This window comes from Arvicanthis niloticus, chromosome 19 (assembly GCF_011762505.2).
Source record: "Arvicanthis niloticus isolate mArvNil1 chromosome 19, mArvNil1.pat.X, whole genome shotgun sequence".
NCBI lineage: Eukaryota > Metazoa > Chordata > Mammalia > Rodentia > Muridae > Arvicanthis > Arvicanthis niloticus.
The window spans coordinates 1,899,151-1,920,051 of NC_047676.1; positions in this window are offsets into that span (position 1 = coordinate 1,899,151).

Consider the following 20,901-nt stretch of genomic DNA (forward strand, 5'->3'; position numbering starts at 1 on the left):
AGGTGACTTTATTAATTTCTTGAAAAAAGAGAGGAACCATGGTTAGAAAGTCTCCCGAAGGCAAGGAAATCTGGCCAGGAGGGGAGGGCACCAACATGCCTCTGTCTGTCCACTGAGGAGGGTACTGTCCTCATAGAGCAACACAAGATCAAATATGTCATCCATGAAGGAATGGTAAAAGATACTAGGAATGTTCTAGAAGTTAGTCTGATGCTCCAGCCACACAGGAGGCTTCTTGGGTTAACAAAGAGATGGCTGGAGGGGAAAGAGCTACCACAGAGGCTACCTAGAATCAGGCTCAGCCTGCTTTGGTTTAGGGAAGTACATCCTGGGTCTAGAGAAGAAGGGGGAGCAAAGTCATTAAAACAATAAACTATGTTTAGGAGTTTCCTAGTTATATAGAAATTAAGCACAAAGTTATGACATCCCAGAATATGCTGTTCCACACATCCTTCTATTTCCTCTCCATCTGTGACCCTCCTGTGACCCTGTTGAAGTTCCTTTGAGGTTCACACTGTGTTATCCATTCAAACCCACAGTCTACATCACCCTGGGTTCAAACAAATATATAAAGCTATATGCTGCTGTTACAGGAGAGCTGAGCACCCGGGATCTCTGCCCATCCTCCTCCTCAGGCTCAGTCTCCAGCAGGCCAGGCTCTGTCTGTCATCTCCATGGAGCTTTCCTTCTGGGATTGCCTCTTGCTGGCATCACAGCCTATGTCTTCTTCAGATCAGCTCCACTGACTTGCAATACGCATTTAGGTTCTCTGACTTTGAAGACTTTTTTTTTTTTTTTTTTGCACTGAGCTATATTCTAAAGCCCCACGCATGTACCACCATGTGCTTGACGGTGTGGGGAAGGGGAACACTAAGGTAACAATTTCCTCTAAAATTTTAAAGGAGGACCTTTGCCACCTTTGATTTTGATTTCTAGGATTTTAAGTTTTCTGAAGCTGATCTTAGAGAATATCCAGAAAACAAATAAGTTGACAGTTAAGGATTGTTTTTTATCTCCAACAATAACAAAAACCTGCAAGCCAATAAGTCAAATGGATGCTGAACAGTTTGTATGTCTGATCAATTTATAATAAAGGTGACAATAAAAGCTAAATTAAGCATCTAGTTATAAACATTTGACTGCATATAAGGAGCACAGATTCCAGAACAACAGGGACAGGGACTTGTCCAGCGGTCACTTGGCCTATTGACTCTGGTTGGATTGTGTCTGGTTCTGCAGTGAGTCCCAGAGTATCTCTTCTGCTGTGACTGAGGAAGATTGGGCCATAACAGAAGAATGGAAAAATCCAGGAAGTGTGCCTCATACAAGAGATCGTATCATGCCTCTTTTTTTTTTTTAGTCAGATGTCTATTAACCAAATAAAGTGTAAACAACTTCTTTGTCTTACAGCAGAGTTTTGAGGTTAGCTTGGGATAGATGTTGTTTTTTGTTCCAGCACAGGAAGTGACAGCAGCCTGCATTGCCATGTGGTTTGTCTAACCACTGAGGTGAACAGCTCCTGTCATGCTGTTTCCAGACTTGGGGGAGGAACTTGGTGGTCATAAACCCCTCAGAACTTGGACATCCTCTGATCTCATTGTCCACCCAGTATTGATGAGCAAAGTACATATGGCATCACTCCTATGCCTATGAAGACAGATGAAGATTCACTCTGAAATAGGGGCCTGATTTTGAATACAGGCCAGTAAAGGCACCTCTTAGCTTAAAGCTCTACTGAGCATCATTGAGATGCTGTCTGTCAAACCCTGGCCCAGCTCTGACACCAGCACAATTCATTTATTGGAACTTTTAGTCACACTTGGTAAATTTGGCAAACAGCATCTCTCCCTCTCGATTTCACTGCACTCCAGCTCTGGGCCCTCGACCCCAGTCAGGTGGCTTTTTGTGGCCAGATCTAATCAGTATTGAGTTGGACAAGGAGGGCCCTTTATGCATCCGATGTTGGGACAAGTGCAGGCCTGCTGTAGATCACTTCAATAAACAACCAGAGATTCAATTACAATGCCGGGCCGGGCTTTTATCTGGAGGTGACATCATTTCAATCAAAATGTAAAATAATACAACCCGGTAGTTGCAGGAGGTAGAGACAGGACACAGATGGTTGAGCTTAGTCATTTCGCAAAGAGGGTCGGGAGCAGCTCCTCTGCTGTTCAAGGCCCCCAGTTCCAAACAGAATAGAATTGGAAAGACTGAAACTGGGGTCTCTAGTGCAGGGTAGAGCCTTGTGCAGCGTTTGCCTTTGTTCATTTAATTAACAAAAGCGTGAAATCTCCCCACTGGCAGCTTTCTCCTGCGGCTCCTGTTGCTTTTCCTCCTCAGAGCAGGCTGTTATTCATTTCATTTGTCTCCTTTGAAATTGTTTTAAAGGTGATGCCTTTAATGACCTGCAAACCATCATGAAAAGGAAAACACAATTCAAGCGCAAATAGGTAGACTCCATATTGTGTGGGCTGTGAAAAAGAGCAGGCACAGCGCTTTCATAGCTGTGTCTGTAGGTATGAGACACTTCCAGTTCCTGGGGATAGTTGCCCCAAGACTCCTTGCTTCATAGCAGGTGAAAAAATGACAGATGAAAGCAAAAGGAAGCAAAAGAGGTGGCCCCTCAGAAAGGGTTTAAGGTGGTGTCCCTGGGTTCTGGTTGTCGGACCATTGACACTGGTCCAACCTGGAATGATCCATTGCAGTTAATCAATGAGCACATTGTTTTTACTTGAACTCTATTTAGTTCATAGCAATCAATCATTTTAAAAAGGAAATAATCTATTATTCATCAATATTTTTGACTGTTCTATATAGCCAAGTAGATCAGTGAGAAAAAACTGACTTGAGTGGGGGCTGAAATGAGGTCACATCACGTAGCAATTGAGCAGAGCACTGTATGTGCTGTGTGTGTACTGTGTGTGGTGTATGTGCACTGAGATGGATTGTATGTGCACTGTGATGGACTGTGTGTGCACTGTGATGGACTATGTGTGCACTGTGATGGATTGTATGTACACTATGATGAACTGTATGTGCACTGTGATGGACTGTATGTGCACTGTGATGGACTGTATGTGCACTGAGATGGACTGTGTGTGCACTGTGATGGACTGTGTGTGCACTGTGATGGACTATGTGTGCACTGTGATGGACTGTATGTGCACTGTGATGGACTGAATGTGCATTGTATGTACTGTGTGTGCACTGTGATGGACTGTGTGTGCACTGTAATGGACTGTATGTGCATTGTATATGCTGTGTATGTACTGTGATAGATTGTGTGTGTACTGTGATGGACTGTATGTGCACTGTGATGGACTGTGTGTGCACTGTGATGGACTGTATGTGCACTGTGATGGACTGTGTGTGCACTGTGATGGACTGTATGTGCACTGTGATGGACTGTGTGTGCACTGTGATGGACTGTATGTGCACTGTGATGGACTGTATGTGCACTGTGATGGACTGTATGTGCACTGTGATGGACTGTGTGTGCACTGTGATGGACTCTATGTGCATTGTGATGGACTGTATGTGCACTGTGTTGGATTGTATGTGCACTGAAATGGGCTGTATGTGCACTGTGATGGGCTGTGTGTGCACTGTGATGGACTGTGTGTGCACTGTGATGGACTGTGTGTGCACTGTGATGGACTCTATGTGCACTGTGATGGACTGTGTGTGCACTGTGATGGACTCTATGTGCACTGTGATGGACTCTATGTGCACTGTGATGGACTGTATGTGCACTGTGTTGGATTGTATGTGCACTGAAATGGGCTGTATGTGCACTGTGATGGGCTGTGTGTGCACTGAGATGGAATGCATGTGTACTGTATGTGCTGTGTATGCTCTGTGATGGATTGTATGTGCATTGTGATGGACAAGGTATCTGTAATCAATTTGTTAAACTCTCTTGTTATTTAAAGGACTGTGATGCCCAATGTTGGGGTGATTAGTCTTCTATGAAGGAAGGGAGAGATAAAAGGAAATAAGGAAGGAGGAAGGTGGGAAAGGAGAGAGAAACACGAGGAAAAGGAGAGAGAAGAGAGAGAGAGGGGGAGGGAAAGAGAAAGAGAGAGAGGAGGGAGGGAAACAGAGGGAGAGGAAGGGAGGGAGGGAAAGAGAAAGAGAGAGAGAAGGAGAGAGAGAGAGAGAGAGAGAGAGAGAGAGAGAGAGAGAGAGAGAAAGAAAGAAAGAAAGAAAGAAAGAAAGAAAGAAAGAGAGAGAGAGAATATTTTTGTGAACTTGCCCTTTACAGACGGGGGAGAAGGATCAATTGGTAATATGCCTACCATGCAACATGAAGACTAGCATTTGGATCCCCAGAACCTTTGTTACACAAAGACTCCCTAGCTCTTGGGTCACACTGGCAAATATCTTCACCTCCAAGACAGCCTTGGTGACATCAATAATTCCCTCTTTAAATAATGATGCATTCTCTTCAATCTCTGTCAAATCTTTAATGCCCACATGCAGCTCTGAAAGGCTAAGGAGGGCTATCTTATCACAAGAGACCACAATGGAGTGCACTTCTATAGTATTTTTATCATCTTTTATATAGTTTTTTTATAGTACTTTTTTTCATCTGTTTGTGTGTATGTAATTGTTAGTGTAGGTGTGTGTATTTGCGTGAGGGTCAGACGTTGGAATTTGGTTCATTCTCCACCTTTAATTTTTGAGCTATTAAAGGTTGTGATGGCTAATCTTGGTTGTCAGCTTGATTACATTTAGAATCAACTAATACTGAGCTGGACATGGGTGAAAAAGATTCCCTTGATTGTTCATCTCAGGTCAGAAGGTATACCCAAATCTGAGCCACACCTCTGGTGGCAGCATACCTAAAAGGATATGTTAAAAAGGAAGTTTTTGCTTTTGCCTCTCTCCCACTACTAAGGTATCTACCCCATTGGCGAGGCATTCCTTAGTAGCTAATAGAACCTCAATGTAGACTGAAGACTGGCAGCTCTCTATGGTTTCCCTAAGACTCCATCACTAGACTGAGACTACTAAAACATCCATTGTTGTAGACTGAAGAATTACTGGATACATGAGCTTTCTGAAAGTAAATAGTCATTGATGAACTGCTCAGAGAACAGTTTATAAGTCACTCTAATAAATCCCATTTTAGTGTATACATGTGTACACACCCATATTCACATACCCGTATACATATATATCCATTCTATCAGTTCTCTTCCTTTAGGGAACCTTGACTAATACACAGGTCATCAAGTCAGCTAGGCTGGCTAGCCAATGAGTTCTAGGGATCCACCTGTTTCTGCTCCCTCTCTTAAGTACTTTGATCTCAGCTCTCAGAGATGGACAGCTCTACCTTGATGACTCCCCAAATGCAGCAGAGGTACTAAAAAAGGGGGAACTTCAATTCCTTGATTTACCAAATACTCATGTTCACCCTCTTCTCTTTCAGAATGGTATCAAAGGCCCAGAGTCTGAGTAAATTAATAGGTGCCATCAGAATTGGGTTTATTTGAAGGTTTGTAATGTTTGTGCTCTCTGCTTCATTTTTATCTACCACTCCTGCACTGAATGCTTAGTCAAAACTCCTGGTACGAGATCTGAAGGGATGAAGGTTTATTTTGGTTCACAGTTGCAGAAGGTTCAGTCCAGAATTGACTGTTGATTCTGGGTTTGTGATGAGGGATCTTATGACAGAGGCTGCTCACTTAATGGTGATCAGAAAGTGGGGGATGAAGACAGGATATAGTATCCAAGACCCTCTCTATGTGACCTTCTTCCTCATTCAGGCTCCACCTACTGAAGTATGTAGACCCTTCCATAGCAGTGGTACCAGCAAAGAGCTAAGTGTTCAATGCATGGGCTTCTTTAGGAGAAATTTCACATCCAAACCCCAGTGAAATCTTTCCCAACATGATAGGTACAGGAAGGCAAGTGAGCCATAGCTACTGGCAGACACCTGTCTCTGCCTCTTGGGGTCTACACCACAAGGTCAGCCTGAGTCTCTGTGTGTCCTATTAGTGTGTCTTCTCTCGGTATCCTCCTCTCCAGACCAATGCAGTTTCATGGACCACTCTGTCCAGGCCCCTTTTTTTTGTTCTTCTTTTATCCCTCTGTCCTTGATCCCATTGGTGAAACCCAGCCTGTCACATTTCACGAGTCAACAACACATGACCAAGCATTTCTAGGAGTGGACACAGGCAGGCCTGTGACCATGACCAGTAGACATACTCAACAGTGATCATGTGAGTATTAGTCACTGTTGTTCACATGAATGTGCTAATCATATGTTATATCTTAGTTGTATAATGTTTGATGGCCATAGGATACAGAATTGCCACATGCTATATAGGAGTCACATGATATGTATCATGTGGGATGCTATAATCAAATGAAGCAGACTAGTGATATCATGGTGATACTCATCCACAAATACATAATCCAGAAGACAGAAATTCCAGATGTCAAAACCCAAAAGCCTGAAATCTCTCAGATCTGGCATCTCTAAATTTAAGGGCCTGCATTCACAGGAATGTAAATTTCAGCAATCAGAATATTGACATCAAAATCTTAAACTGTAATGCCCATAGCAATAACCTCAAGACTACAGATGATGGGTGGGCTGATTTTGGGAATATGGATCACCATTTAATAGAGGGGCAATGCATTTAACTTATATAGAGTGCCCTTTTTGTCAGGAAGAAAGTTCCTGGAGGTTGCTTGGAGAAGTCCAAAGAGTGACTGACTGGATGTAACAACTGTATCCAGGCACTGTAAGATGCCCACACAGCCATGCCTCTGCTCTGTCACTAGATTCATCCTCACCAACTCTGGTCTGCTGCAGTGTGTGAGGAAGGGGTTGAGGAGACAGGACATTTGAACACGGAGTACTCTTCTTGGTGTAACCCGAGTCATAGACTTTCTAAGGGACCATTGCCATGAGAAAATGAATGGGAGCATCTCCAAGGAGAGTCTTGCCTCAAAATTTAAAAAGGAGCTATTTGTCACAGTGCACAGTGGTGCACAGTTCAAGTCTTCAAAATACAGTTAATGACTATAAAACATTAGCCCAGATAGGTGGGATTTAATGTAACTGTCTATCATCTGTTACTGAATACATTTTTTCATGTGTCATGTTTTCTTTTACGGTTTTCTTTGTTTTTATTTTTCCCCATTATTTAAAATTGTCAGCACTTTGGTTTTCTAAGATCCACCATGCTTTATAGTTCACATTCACCTCATTTCCAGTATGAGAGGCATACAAAGACTTTGAGAAAGCTCTAGATTGTTTTATGGCCGTTTTTGTAGATTTTATTCCATTGGAGTGTGTTACTACAATGCTGCTTTTGTGTATAGGCATCGAGTGAATGTGTGAAAACATGAAGTTTGATAGGAAACAAGGAGACTCCTTCTTTATACATGTACTTCAATCACATTTTTTCCATCTTAGCTCTGTATATTGACATATGCAGCAGAGATTTATTCCAGTCTTTGATCCACTTTATCCAAAGAAATTTTTTATCCAAAAGAAACTTTATAAACTATCAGCCACATATAGACTTAGCAACAGTGTACTGAACAAGCAGTGGGTCACCAGTGAGAGAAATTTAAAAGATTCTTAAAAATTAAAATAGGAAGGCAGTATGTTAAAATAAAAAAAAAAACAATAGTTGCAGGCATGTTTATAGCAGCAAGTTACTACATTAAAACTAGATTTCAAATAAATGGTAGAAAGATTCCAAATAAATAATCTAGAAACATCCCAAGGATCAAGCACAATGATGAAAAATTAAACCTAGAATGAGTAGACTAAAAAAAAAAAGTCTGTGCTGAAATAAATGAAGTAAAAACTAAAATAAATAAACATAAAATGTAAACAGTAGGAAAGGTAAACAGGGTTGATAGATTGTCAGCTACACTAAGAATAAAAAGATGCAGACTTAAATTGGAGGTTAATAGGAGGACTCTAAAACTAATCTACAGTAACACAAACAGTTAGTGAAAGCTGTATAAGCAAAGAAAACCCCACAGATGGCTGGTTTCATCTTTAAATCCCACCAAATTTTAAAGAAGAATCAGGACTAATTCTTAGATATGAAACAACAAAATTAAAAAGGGATGGGGCAGTGCCTTGTCAGTGAAATCATATAAAGATAGAAATCATATGAAGACCAGAAACAAGCTAACCAACCATTAGCACCACCCTGACTGTGGAAGTACACAATGCTAAAAGTGAAGCTAATTAGCCAAGCAGTCAACCACCCACCCAACCAGTCAACCAAACAGTCAACCAGTCAAACAGCTAGTGAATCAATCACCAACCATTGAACCAGCCAACCACTGCACCCAAGCAACCAGTCAAGAAACCAAGCAAGCAACCAAGCAACCAGTCAAGCAACCAACCAACCAACCAACCAACCAACCAACCAACCAACCAACCAGTAAGTCAATCAAACAAACAACCAGTCAATCAAACAGCCAACCAGTCAACCAACCAGCAAACCAATCACCAACCAGTCAGTGAACCAACCAACCGACCAACCAACAAATCAGTCAACTAAACACACACACAACCAACCAATCAACCAACCAGTCAACTATCAGACTCCCCCTGACAGTTGAACAACACAAGGACACAACAGAACAAATGGTGTTAACTAACAAAAGAACTTCAGCCCAATATCTCTAGTGAGCACAGACACAAAGGTTCTCATCTAGTGGTAGTAATAGACTCCAAGAATGAGTCAAAAAAGATTCCTCTCCCTCGTATAATCAGGTTTATTCTAGAGAAATATGAGTGTTCTAACACACATAAGTCTGCAGTGGAATATATGACATAAGAACTCCAAAGATCAAAATCTTATGGTCATTTCAGTAGTTTCAAGAAAAGTAGCCAATAAAATTCAGCATCTGTTCATGACAAAACCCTTGGAAGGACATACTGCAGTATGCTCCAGACTACATATTAGAAACTCACAACCTATATTAGGCAGATGAGAGGGGCTGATAGCAAGTCTTCAAAGGCTAACAACAAGACAGGGGTATCCACTTTCACCTCTCTGACTCAACATAGCATTGAAAGTTTTAGCCAGAACAGTGAAAAGACATACATGTGGGAAGGAGAAATCAAATCATCCCTGTTTGCAGAACGTGTATCTACATATGGGACTCCACTGTAGGACTGACAACTTGTAGAACCAAATCAGCACAAGGACAAATAGGTTAACTCGAAGTTTTTGGTCTTATGTTATCTCACAGTTAGGTTTTTTTTGTCCATTTTGAGCTGATTTTCATACAAATTTGTAGGCATTAAGCTTGAATTTTCTATATGTCTTGGACCCTTTGGGCAAGAAAAAGCTGTAAATGGGTGGGATGATTTCTGGCCATGCTACTCTGTTCTATCAATCTGTTTTAAAGCCAGTGCCATACTGTTTGATTCATGACAGCTTTGTTATGCCTTGGAAATCAGAAGGTCTGATACCTTTGTCTTTGTTCACTTTGGTCAATTGTATCATAGCAATTTGGAGTCTTCAAAAGAATTTTTGTATAGATTTTAATTAAAATAAAACTACATTTATATATATGTAGGGCACATGGACCATGCCACCAGGTGGGCTGGGACTGGTGAGGTGGAAGCATGCCCAAACTCCCAGAATCTCAGAGATCTGAGACAGCAGGAGTAGGGCTGCTCCCTCTCTGCTTCTATGCCTGCACATAATCATGACTCTTAATGAAAGTGAACATGGGCATCCAGTCATGTAACATTGCACCTGGAACACTTCTTCATGCTAATGAGTCATCTCAATAGTTTTAACCTTCAGCCAATGGTCTTCCTGGATATTTTCCAGAACTCTGCTTTTCCCTTCTGACTTGGAGTGCAGTGGTGTCTGATGCCCTGAGGGAAAATGTGGATTGCTGATTTCCATTCCGACTTCCTCTCTGGGTTGGTGTACTGGCGGTGCTTGGACATCTTGAGAAGAAACCTGGAACCACAGCATTTGTCTCAGACCTCCCTTTTCCCTTCTAGCCTGGTGTGCAGTGGCGTCTGATGCCTCAAGGGGAAACTCGGACTGCTGACTCCCAGTCCTGGACTTTGCCTTGTCCTTCCTGAGCTGGTATATCAGCAGCACCAGAGACCATCAGAGGAGAGGCAGAACACAGGACCACATATGTATGGATATATAAATATAACCTTCTGGTCTGATTTTTGTTGTTTGTGTGTATCTGGTTTCAGTACTAACCACTTTCTAACATTCTTGTATACCATTACCGATATTGCTGAGAGGGAAATCAAAGATGATGTTCACAGTAACAACTGAAAGATAAAATACACAGTGAAAGCATGGTAGTAAGGTTGTCTATAGTGAAATATGGGAAGTTGCTAAAAATAGATTCAGGGGCCATAAAAAAAGATGTTCACATCACACATTTGAATAATTACTATTCTTCCTATTTAATTAATATGAAACTTAAATGCCACACTGTCACCATGATTTACAGACTTGATGCAGTCTTCATCAAAATACCAGTGACTTTTTTTTTTCACATGGGAGCATCAAAGCCTCTTGATAACTGTTATTGTTCTGATCTTGTTTAAGCAGCCATTTTCAGGAAAAATTGTTTAATGGTGGACTTCCCATCATTCTGGCTCTTATAGCCCCATCTTTCACAATGTTCCCTGAGCCATAGATAAAGAAACTATGATGTAAATGTACTCACTGCCTTTGTTCTTCAATGGCAATATCAGTGGACATGCTAACAGGGAAGGATGAAAATGTCATGCATGGGGTCCTACCCATAGACAAAGAACATAGCAACTAGTTGGGTGACTGTTGAGAGAGGAAAAATTATCTTCTTCCATGAATGGTCTCTGTATTGGTTATCAACACAAAGTGGTCAGTCCTGGAATCATAAACACACAACAAAAACAGACTCAGCAGGTTGAACTTACATATGTTTACACAATATATATATATATAACAATAATAATCAAAGTAAGAGAGACTGTTCATTTGAGAAGGGACATGGAGGGATTGGAAGGGGGAGGGAAAGGGTCACAGTGATGTAATTCCATTTGAATTAAAAATGTATACAGAACTTTAAAAAGTCCCCAGGTCACTAAGGTGATGTCAACCAAAGTGTGTAACAATGAAGGCATCATATCTCCTAATTTCTTTTCTTTTCTTTTTTTTGAGTTTGAGATTTTTTTTCAGATTTTATTTTAATTGGATATTTTATTTATTTACATTTCAGATGTCATTCTCTTTCCCCATTTCCCCTTCCTAGAATTCCTATTCCATCCCCACTCCTCCTTTTTGCTTTTATAACATTTTAATTACATGCATGTATTAAGGTCAGTTCTAGGTTGAGGGTCTAGCAATACAATAGATGCAAATAGTCAAGGAACAAGCAAGACAATAAACACAAATAAACACAAAGAACAGGCAAGGCATTAAACAAAATTATGTAAATACTCCCATGATCATTGTTTCTAAGGGCTTATCAGGATGACCAAAATATCTGAGCCAACTTCTCTGTCCTAGCCCAAAGTCATTTTCATGTCTGAAGCTTACTTCTTTGTTCTAGACTAAGATTTATATTCCTGCCTGAAATTACTTCTTTGTTCTAGCCTAATATTTAGATTCCTGCCTGAAATTACTTCTTTGTTCTAGCCTAAGATTTAGATTCCTACCTGAAATTACTTCTTTGTTCTAGCCAAATGTCAGATTCCTGCCTGAAGCCTACTTCCTTGTCCTTGGCCAATGTCATATTCCTGCCCAGCAGCCCATTTTCTTGTCCTTAGCCCATGTCAGATTCTTGCCAAGCAGTCCTTAATGCTCCCCACCTCGCCCCCTTTTTTATTTCATTAACAAAACTGAGCCTGTCTTAGGTCGTTCTGACAAGAATGCCTTCCTTACCCATCATGGAATATGCATTATCCAAAGCACACCTCCTAATTTCAAGACATATAACAGACCTATAATGAGACAAACAGCATGGCATGTGTTCCTGGACAGACCCAAAGATCAGAATAGAGTTGTCAGAAGTCATTTCATCCATTTACAGCTAACTTACTCTTGACTGAACTCTCCAAGTTACACATAGCAGAAAGAATGGCTCCTTCAACAAATAGTAATGGAAAAACCAGATGTCCACATACAGAAGATTAAAACTCAGCTCCTAAAACTTGACATGAAGATCAGCTCAAGATGGACAAAAGACCTAAATGAGAGATTAGAAACTATGAAGCTGATCAAATAAAAAATGTCAAAGAAATGCCTCAAAACATGGAACCAAAGATCTCTCTCCACTGTGTACAAGTCTGCTGCAGGATAAATCGATAATCTTAAAGAGAACATCAAGGGTGTCTCCATTGCCCTCAGAAGGAAACCCACTGAGGACTCAAAAGATGCTAGGAAGGCACCACCCAGCCAGAATGGTGGGCTACATTTTCAATGCTAAGTTTTACTCATGAGTGGCATTATCTGGAAGACATGCCAGGCCAGGTGCTCACATACAGCAGAGGGTTCATTGTTGTCAGCATCACACTGATGGTTGCCACCGTGGTCTCATTCTGTGAACATGATAGCAGACAGGACCTTAGGGTCCACTGCTTCCTAAGCTCTTGCCCACCACAGGTCTCAAGAGGCTCCAGATGGATATTTAGTATATTTGGATGGACCACTCCTGTAACACAGATGTTAGACAATTGGAAGGTATCAAATTATGTTGTTCAGAGGCTAATTTGCAAATAGGCACATGAAACTCAGAGAGAAAAACCAATCATAGCGTTGGAACTACAAGGCCCCCACACAAAATCCTGTTGCTGTACTCTTATTCAGAAGCTCTCCTGGGTGCTGACTAAACCCTTAGAAGGATCCAGATCATATGGAAGCATCGTTGAAAAAGGAGACCTGTGACCAGCAGGCTAGCATTCTCTTCTAGTACCTAGAAGCCTACTCTTGAAAGGCCTGGCAGGCAAGCCTCAAATTCACATCTCCAAAGCTTTATTCACCATGAGTAGCATGTGACTCAGAAGCAATGGTGGCAATGGTAAGACCTCTCACCAGAGTGACCATAAAGTGAGCACTGCTTGCTTCCTTTCTGGGACCATGCCAGTCTGCCTGGGTCATGAGCGGGTGGTTTCTTACTTGATGCATGCGGGTATCTTTCCCTAGAGACATGATGCAGACCTGGGAGACCATCCTGGCACGCTCAGTGGGAAGGGAAGGTGGGTGTGCATCCTTTCATCTCTCCCTCTCTCCTCCTTTTCTCCTCCCTCCCCTTTATTTCCTAAACAAGCTAAGAATTTTTATAATTCATCACCTGGCTGACAGATGAGTCCTGCTGGAGAATATTAGAAAATGTCTCAAATCTCATATATATGCTAATGGTATGCCAAGACCGGCCGGTGGTGTGCCGGAGTTTTTAATCTGTCTTGGCCAGTGTGGAAAGTAGAGGAGACAAGTCACAGCCCCCGACAATTTATGATCAAACAACTGAATTGTAAAGGGAGAGGGACGCGCAGAAAGGGAGAGTAATTTTCTGATTTAACAGCGTTGTTACTACAAATAAAGAAATCTTGATTTTGACTGCTCTCGACATTAAATGAGTTTCCTTTGCCCGGTGCCGCGTTTTTCATTTTCAGATTCCTATAAAGCGCCCTGCTTAGATACAGGTGATAGATAAGGAAATGGCTGCATATGGAAATCAAATGTGTATAATAAAGACATCTTCTGTTTATTAAATAAACACGTGTAGATTACCTCTGTGGGGGATGCACTGATAATTCTTCATTGTGTTTCCCCCTTTTTTACAAGTCACAAAGAATCTTATTTAACAATAGAAACGCTCTAGCAAAGCTCTCTCTTTTTTACCTTCCCACTGCCCGGGCCGGGGTCTGAGTCTCATAGCCCACGCTGGACTTTGGATTTTGGGTCCCTAGTGCCATGTACTGTCTCTGTACAGCATTGTGAGCTCTGTGGTAATTTGGCGATGCTGCACCATTACAACATGCTTGCTGAATTTCCACAGGGCAGCAACTGGAAGCAGAAGGGACAGGGATAGGGGTATGTTCATAAACACAAACTATATAATGCTAAGTTGTGCCTGCTTCCTGTAACTGAGCAAAGGTCAATAGAGAGGTGCATGTATTCTAGTTGGATTTACTAAGGTCACACTGGGAACTGCTGGTTCCCATTGATGCTAAAACTGACTAAGGGAACAATCAGAGGAAGCTAGGGATACAGGGTTCATTCAGTGAGTCCCTGAAGCTTTTATGAGAAAGGCTAGGTATACTCTGCACACTCACATGCACACACACACACATACACACACGCATATTCACACAGAGATACAGACACAGACAGACATACACAGACACATACAGTCACACACAGATACACACAGCAGACACAGAGTCACATATCCACACACATGCATATCCATATAGACACAGACACATAGAGAGATACACATCTACACACATGTACATTCACACAGACACAGAGACACACAGATACATAGACACACACAGACACACACACAGACATACACAGGTATACACACATGCACAGGTACACACACACACACACACACACACACACACACACACACACACACACAAGCTGGAAACCTTGGTGACCATGTTTTGCACTCCACTGATAGGATCACAGAAGATGTTGGCTCAGTCAGGAATCATTGAGCCACTATGGGTACTTCAGGAAGGAAACATCCCCACTGTACAAATCTGCAGTTTTTCCTCCTTTGTAAGTCACCTGTAAACAATCTGGGATGTTCTTATGGGTGGAGAGGTCAGATCTTGGATTTGATCACTGGCTGAGTGTCAGATCCGTCCTAAGGAGACCCTTTCTATCCATTCTTCAGACATAGTATGTTTTCCATGAAAGGACCAGTGGGTAGTGGGTAGTGGATAGTGGATAGTGGATAGTGGATAGTGGATAGTGGATAGTGGATAGTGGGTAGTGGGTAGTGGATAGTGGATAGTGGATAGTGGATAGTGGATAGTGGATAGTGGGTAGTGGGCAGTGGGCAGTGGGCAGTGGGCAGTGGATAGTGGATAGTGGATAGTGGATAGTGGGTAGTGGGTAGTGGATAGTGGGTAGTGGGTAGTGGGTAGTGGGTAGTGGGTAGTGGGTAGTGGGTAGTGGGTAGTGGGCAGTGGGCAGTGGGTAGTGGGTAGTGGATAGTGGGTAGTGGGTAGTGGGCAGTGGGCAGTGGGCAGTGGGCAGTGGGCAGTGGGTAGTGGATAGTGGGTAGTGGGTAGTGGGTAGTGGGTAGTGGGTAGTGGATAGTGGATAGTGGGTAGTGGGTAGTGGGTAGTGGGTAGTGGATAGTGGGTAGTGGGTAGTGGGTACTGGGTACTGGGTACTGGGTAGTGGATAGTGGATAGTGGATAGTGGATAGTGGGTAGTGGGTAGTGGGTACTGGGTACTGGGTACTGGGTACTGGGTAGTGGATAGTGGATAGTGGGTAGTGGGTAGTGGATAGTGGATAGTGGGTAGTGGGTAGTGGGTAGTGGGTAGTGGATAGTGGGTAGTGGGTAGTGGATAGTGGGTAGTGGGTAGTGGGTAGTGGGTAGTGGGTAGTGGATAGTGGGTAGTGGGTAGTGGGTAGTGGATAGTGGGTAGTGGGTAGTGGGTAGTGGATAGTGGGTAGTGGGTAGTGGGTAGTGGATAGTGGGTAGTGGGTAGTGGATAGTGGGTAGTGGATAGTGGGTAGTGGGTAGTGGGTAGTGGATAGTGGATAGTGGGTAGTGGGTAGTGGGTAGTGGATAGTGGGCAGTGGGCAGTGGGTAGTGGGTAGTGGATAGTGGATAGTGGATAGTCGATAGTCTCCTGGCCATGGCTGCTGCTTCTCCTTGGGCTCTTTTCAAATTCCACACCTTCTGGCCTCTGTCTTCAGTAATCTTAACTTCTGGAGCCAAGACTACAACAAAAAACATGACAGGGGCCTGTGCTTCATCTGGTTTCCTATTCCCTTACTTTATGCTCAGAGCAAAGTGACGTCTTCAAGGGCTTGGAAGGTGGCACTGTAAGAAAGGGGGTTCAGACTTCCATTCTGTCTCTGAGCATTGGAAGTCATAGCAGTAACAAAACTTGTATATCCCTCTCTTAGTTGGGTTTTCTATTGCTTCAACAAAACACCATGACCAAAAGCAAGCTGGTGAGAAAGAGTATATTTGGCTTAGACTTCTAGATCATAGGCCATCCCTGGAGGAATTTAGCACAGGAAATCAAGGAGGGATGGAATCTGGAGGCAGAAGCTGATGCAGAAGTTGTGGAGTGCTGCTTCACAGTTCAGGGATGACACCACCCACATTGGGCTGGGCCCTTACCCATTGATCACTAATTGATCAGCTAGCCAGGACAGTCCCATAGAGTTATGGGTAATCACACACTGGTGACTACTGAATCTCACGTGTTTCTCCCTTCTTACCATGGGAGAATGTTGGCACTAGATGACAATGGCCCAATGAAGCTGAAGCCAAAGTACTTTTCTGAATAGAGACACCAGAGTCTGACTTGTTTTTTACACACAGACATAAAAGATTGATTTGGGTCTGAAGCTCAGTATGTGAGTGCTTGACTACATCATGAGGGTCCAGTAACACATAACTTGGGTCTGATGGCACTTACCAATATTCTTAACACTCAGGAGGCAGAGACAGAATGATCAGAAGTTCAAGGTCTTCCTTACCTAAATATCAAATCTGAAGATGAAAGCAAAGAGCCCTGGCATGCAGCTCGTGTGATACTTGATGCTGACAGGGTTGCTCTCACTAATGCCACCCACTTAACTTCTTCTATTCACACATCCCAACAAGAACCCATTCCGCGTGAACAATAAACCACTTTTGCAAGGATGGAGAGTTGTTTTCCTCCCTGTTACATTTACGACATATAACCTGGTTTCTCATTCTCCAAATCTGTTTCATTCTACCTGCCTATAGTCTGCCTTTATTATTATGTTAGGATTTCTTTATTATTATGTTAGGCTTGGAGAACAGCCCCCTTCAAGCCTAGGTCTCCTGATGCACAGTGTTTCTAGAACCAGAGTGTGCACCTACATGCCAGGCGCTAAGCACATAGGAAGCACAAGCAAGGCAACATGACAAGCCAGAGTCCTTCCGGGAAATAGCAGGTAGTCATCCCTGAATGGTATGGGGCTCTGGGTGGAGACAGTTCAGAAGTGTCCATCCACAGCAATTATAGCAATTATACTCAATGACTCATGGGAGTCTCTGATTGGGCAGCATCCTCAAGGTTCCCAAAGTCAACTCTGTCTTTTGAGCTGCTATAACAGAATGTCACCCAAATCAGCAAAACCACTGCTTACTAGTTTTGTATAACCAGCATTCAAGGTCAAAGGTCAAGGGTCAAGGGGTCTGGGAATCCAAAGGCACCAGCAGACTCTGTATGTACTGATAAGGGCTTCTTCCTGGTCCCCAGAACAAACATACTTTTTTTTTTTTGCTGTGTCCTCACATGTTAGAAAGGTGAAGGGACTCTTGTGTGAGACACTAATTCCACTGCTTATGGCTCTTTTTTTTCTTTTACCCTGATCCCCCTTCATATTTTCTATATACTAATTTGCTGATCTTGGAGAGTTGGAATGTCAACCATAATTCTGTAGAAACCCACCTGCAGTCCACCACACTGTCACATCTTAAGAGCAGTGGTCACTACTTGAACAAACGTGTCCTATTGCTTGTGCTGTTTTTGTCAGTGAGAGGACCTGCCCAATGTGTATTATCTGTGTCACTGGAGCAAGAAACTGGTGCTGGCCTTGACTTCCTTTCCTATACCATGCTGTCTACCCAACGACCATATCTTGCCTGCCTCCTTCTTCAAAAGTACTGTATCCAATCCCCATCCCCTCCCACCCACAGCCTCTCATGTCACTGGGGGCCTTCGCACAAGGTACTGTAACTAAGTAAGTTCCTTTTTTTTTTTTTTAGATCTCCTAAGTCTCCCCTTTATCACAGTTTTGAGCCTATATCCCAGTTACAGGAGGCTTACTTCTCCAGAGTGTCTTCTCCTTGAGGTTTGCAATGACCCCTTGTTGATGGCTTCAAACCAGCAGGTCAGCCCCAAATGCTCTGACAGTTCCATTGGCAGTTACCTTGTTATTATTGAAATGTGTGCTTCCTGAAAAGAGGGTTAGTAGAGATTCCCATATTCTTTTCAAGAGGGGTGCTGTTGGCTGAATCAGAAGTGCTGTCATGTAAAGTAGGGCATTGGGTTAGAATGGCTCCATCATTTTGATGTTAAGGTGACACAGATCCTCGAACGCTCCAATAGGCATTAAAATGGATACAACTCCAGACCGTTGATGATACCCTCATTCTGTAATCTCAAGAAGGTAGGTGCTTCTATTAGGAGCTACTTGAAGGACTCCATATTTCTCCTGGTCCAACAGAGTCTGATGTTTGTCACCTAATTCTAGTATCATCTAGATGGACATGTTAGTACCAGAACACAAGCCATTACACCAAACACATGCAATGAAGACCTGTAATCAGATTCTAATCCATTGGCTGTGTTTGAGATCCAGGTCATAATAAGAAATGAATATCTCATCATGGTGTTGAGCTACAGTCAATTTGAAACAAGGAAGAATATGCCCTGGGAAGGGCATAACTGTGCCATATTACTCGTGTGTGTGTGTGTGTGTGTGTGTGTGTGTGTGTGTGTGTGTATGTATGTATGTATGTATGTGTGGTGTTCTGGTGTGGTGTTCTGGTGAGTAGTAGTGAAGGTCCAGTCTGTTGAGTGTGAGTTGAGTCTGTAACCTGTGTGCAGCTGACCTGCTTGTCAGAATATTTTCCTCCATCAACGTCACACACTCTGCCAAAGAAGGGACACACACAGCACAAATACATGAAACAGTTCATCAACATGCTTTAACTGGTACAAATGGACGTTAATGATATCTAAGAGTGAGGACCTCCTTTTGCCTGGTACATGGAATAAAGAACTATACTTAGGGATCACAAGCTGCTTACATTAGATACTTTTTATCCCATTATAAAATACCTGACAATATTTTGACAAGCAATTTAAGAAAGGAAAGTTTTGTAGTGGCTCACCGTTTGAGGAAATACAGTCCGTCATGGTGGGGAAGGCATGATGGCAGGAGTGTGAGTAGGTTCATTACATTGTGTCCACAGTCAGGAAGCAGAGAGTGAAACCCTAAGGCTTGCCCTCAGTGGACAGCTTCCTTCTGTAGGGCTCCACCTCCCAAAGGTTCCACAATCGTTCAAAACAGCGCCATCTGCTGGGAACTAAGTGTTCAGACATATAATCCTTTGGAGGCATTTTCTTTACAAACCACATGTATTCTGGATTCCATAGGCTCATGGACATCTCGTGATGCAAAATCCATTCTTCTGCTTCAAAAGCCTCCACAGTTTTAAACAGCCCAAACACTGTTCAAAATTCCTAAGTCCAAGTCTGTTCTCAAAGCAGTTTCTTAACTGTGATCCTTGTACAACAACAATAACAAAGTCACATACATCCAATACATAACAACATAGACGAAACAGTCACGTGCTCAATTTGGGGAATAGGTGGATGGAAAGGAGAGATCAGAGCAAAACAAGACCTGAACTCGGCAAACATCAGACCCTGCAGATCATGCTCAGCACCTACGGACTTCGATGGAATCATCTGGGCTTCAGTGGTCTTTGGCAGCCCCGCCCCTTCATCTCTGCTATCTTTGGCACATGTGACCACTCTTGGACCGACTCCACTTCATACCTGAAGCTCTCCTTGGCAGACAGGCTACGTTCCTGCCACGTCCAGCATTGCAACTTAGGGGTTTTCATTACAACACAGGCTTCGCCTTCAAAGCTTTATGCAATGGTACCTTGGGCCTTCTTACAGAGACTCTAGCCCTGCCACACACTGCTTAGTGGCAGAAGCTTTATGGAACCGTGGTTCCCTGTAACGTCTTGCATGTCTGTGGGATCAGCCTCATGTAGATGCTTCTCTCAGATTCTCCTCCCATCTTCAAATGTAGGTTGACACTCTGATCACATCTATCCCATCTGCCTCAGTGACTAAATCTCAGAAAAAAGGGTTTCCTGCAGGGAACCCTTTTGGTGGCAGTCTCAGTTCAGGTTCTATCCTTTCAGGAATATTTGCATTTTTATGACTTGGCCCCTCTGATGAGTGGGTCTTGCCCTCAGGGACCCTTTCCACTTCCTAGCTGCAGAGCACCAGGCTTTCTTTAATAGTTTTAATCTCTTTAACAATTACAGCTGCTTTCTTCACACACTCCTTGTCTGCAGTTTCAACCATGCCCACAGCCCTTTCCTCAATACTTTTACTCCATGTACAGTTATATATAATTATATATAAAATAAATAAAATATATATTATAATCTTATTTATAAAACCTTATATATATTATAACCATATATGATATATGTATATATAAGGTTATATGAGGTTATAATATATATAACCATATATTACATAAGGGTTTCTATATATCATATATATGTATATATACATATACATATAATATATATAATATATATACATATATAATATATTATATATTAATAATTAATATTATATTATATTATATATTATTATATATTATTATATATTATTATATATTATTATATATTATATATTATATATTATATATTATATATTATATATTATATATTATATATTATATATTATCACACATGGATATTATCCAGAGCTAAAGTCTATATACATCACAACAAACTTCTACATAGTTGAAATAACCATCCTGAAACTCTGAAGCTTCATGTTAGATTTTACACTTTCATTATCAAGTACACTTTTATGCACTTATCAGCAGGAAATCCCAAATCCAAAGGCAAGAACCTGAAAAACCCACGATAGGGTTAAAACTACA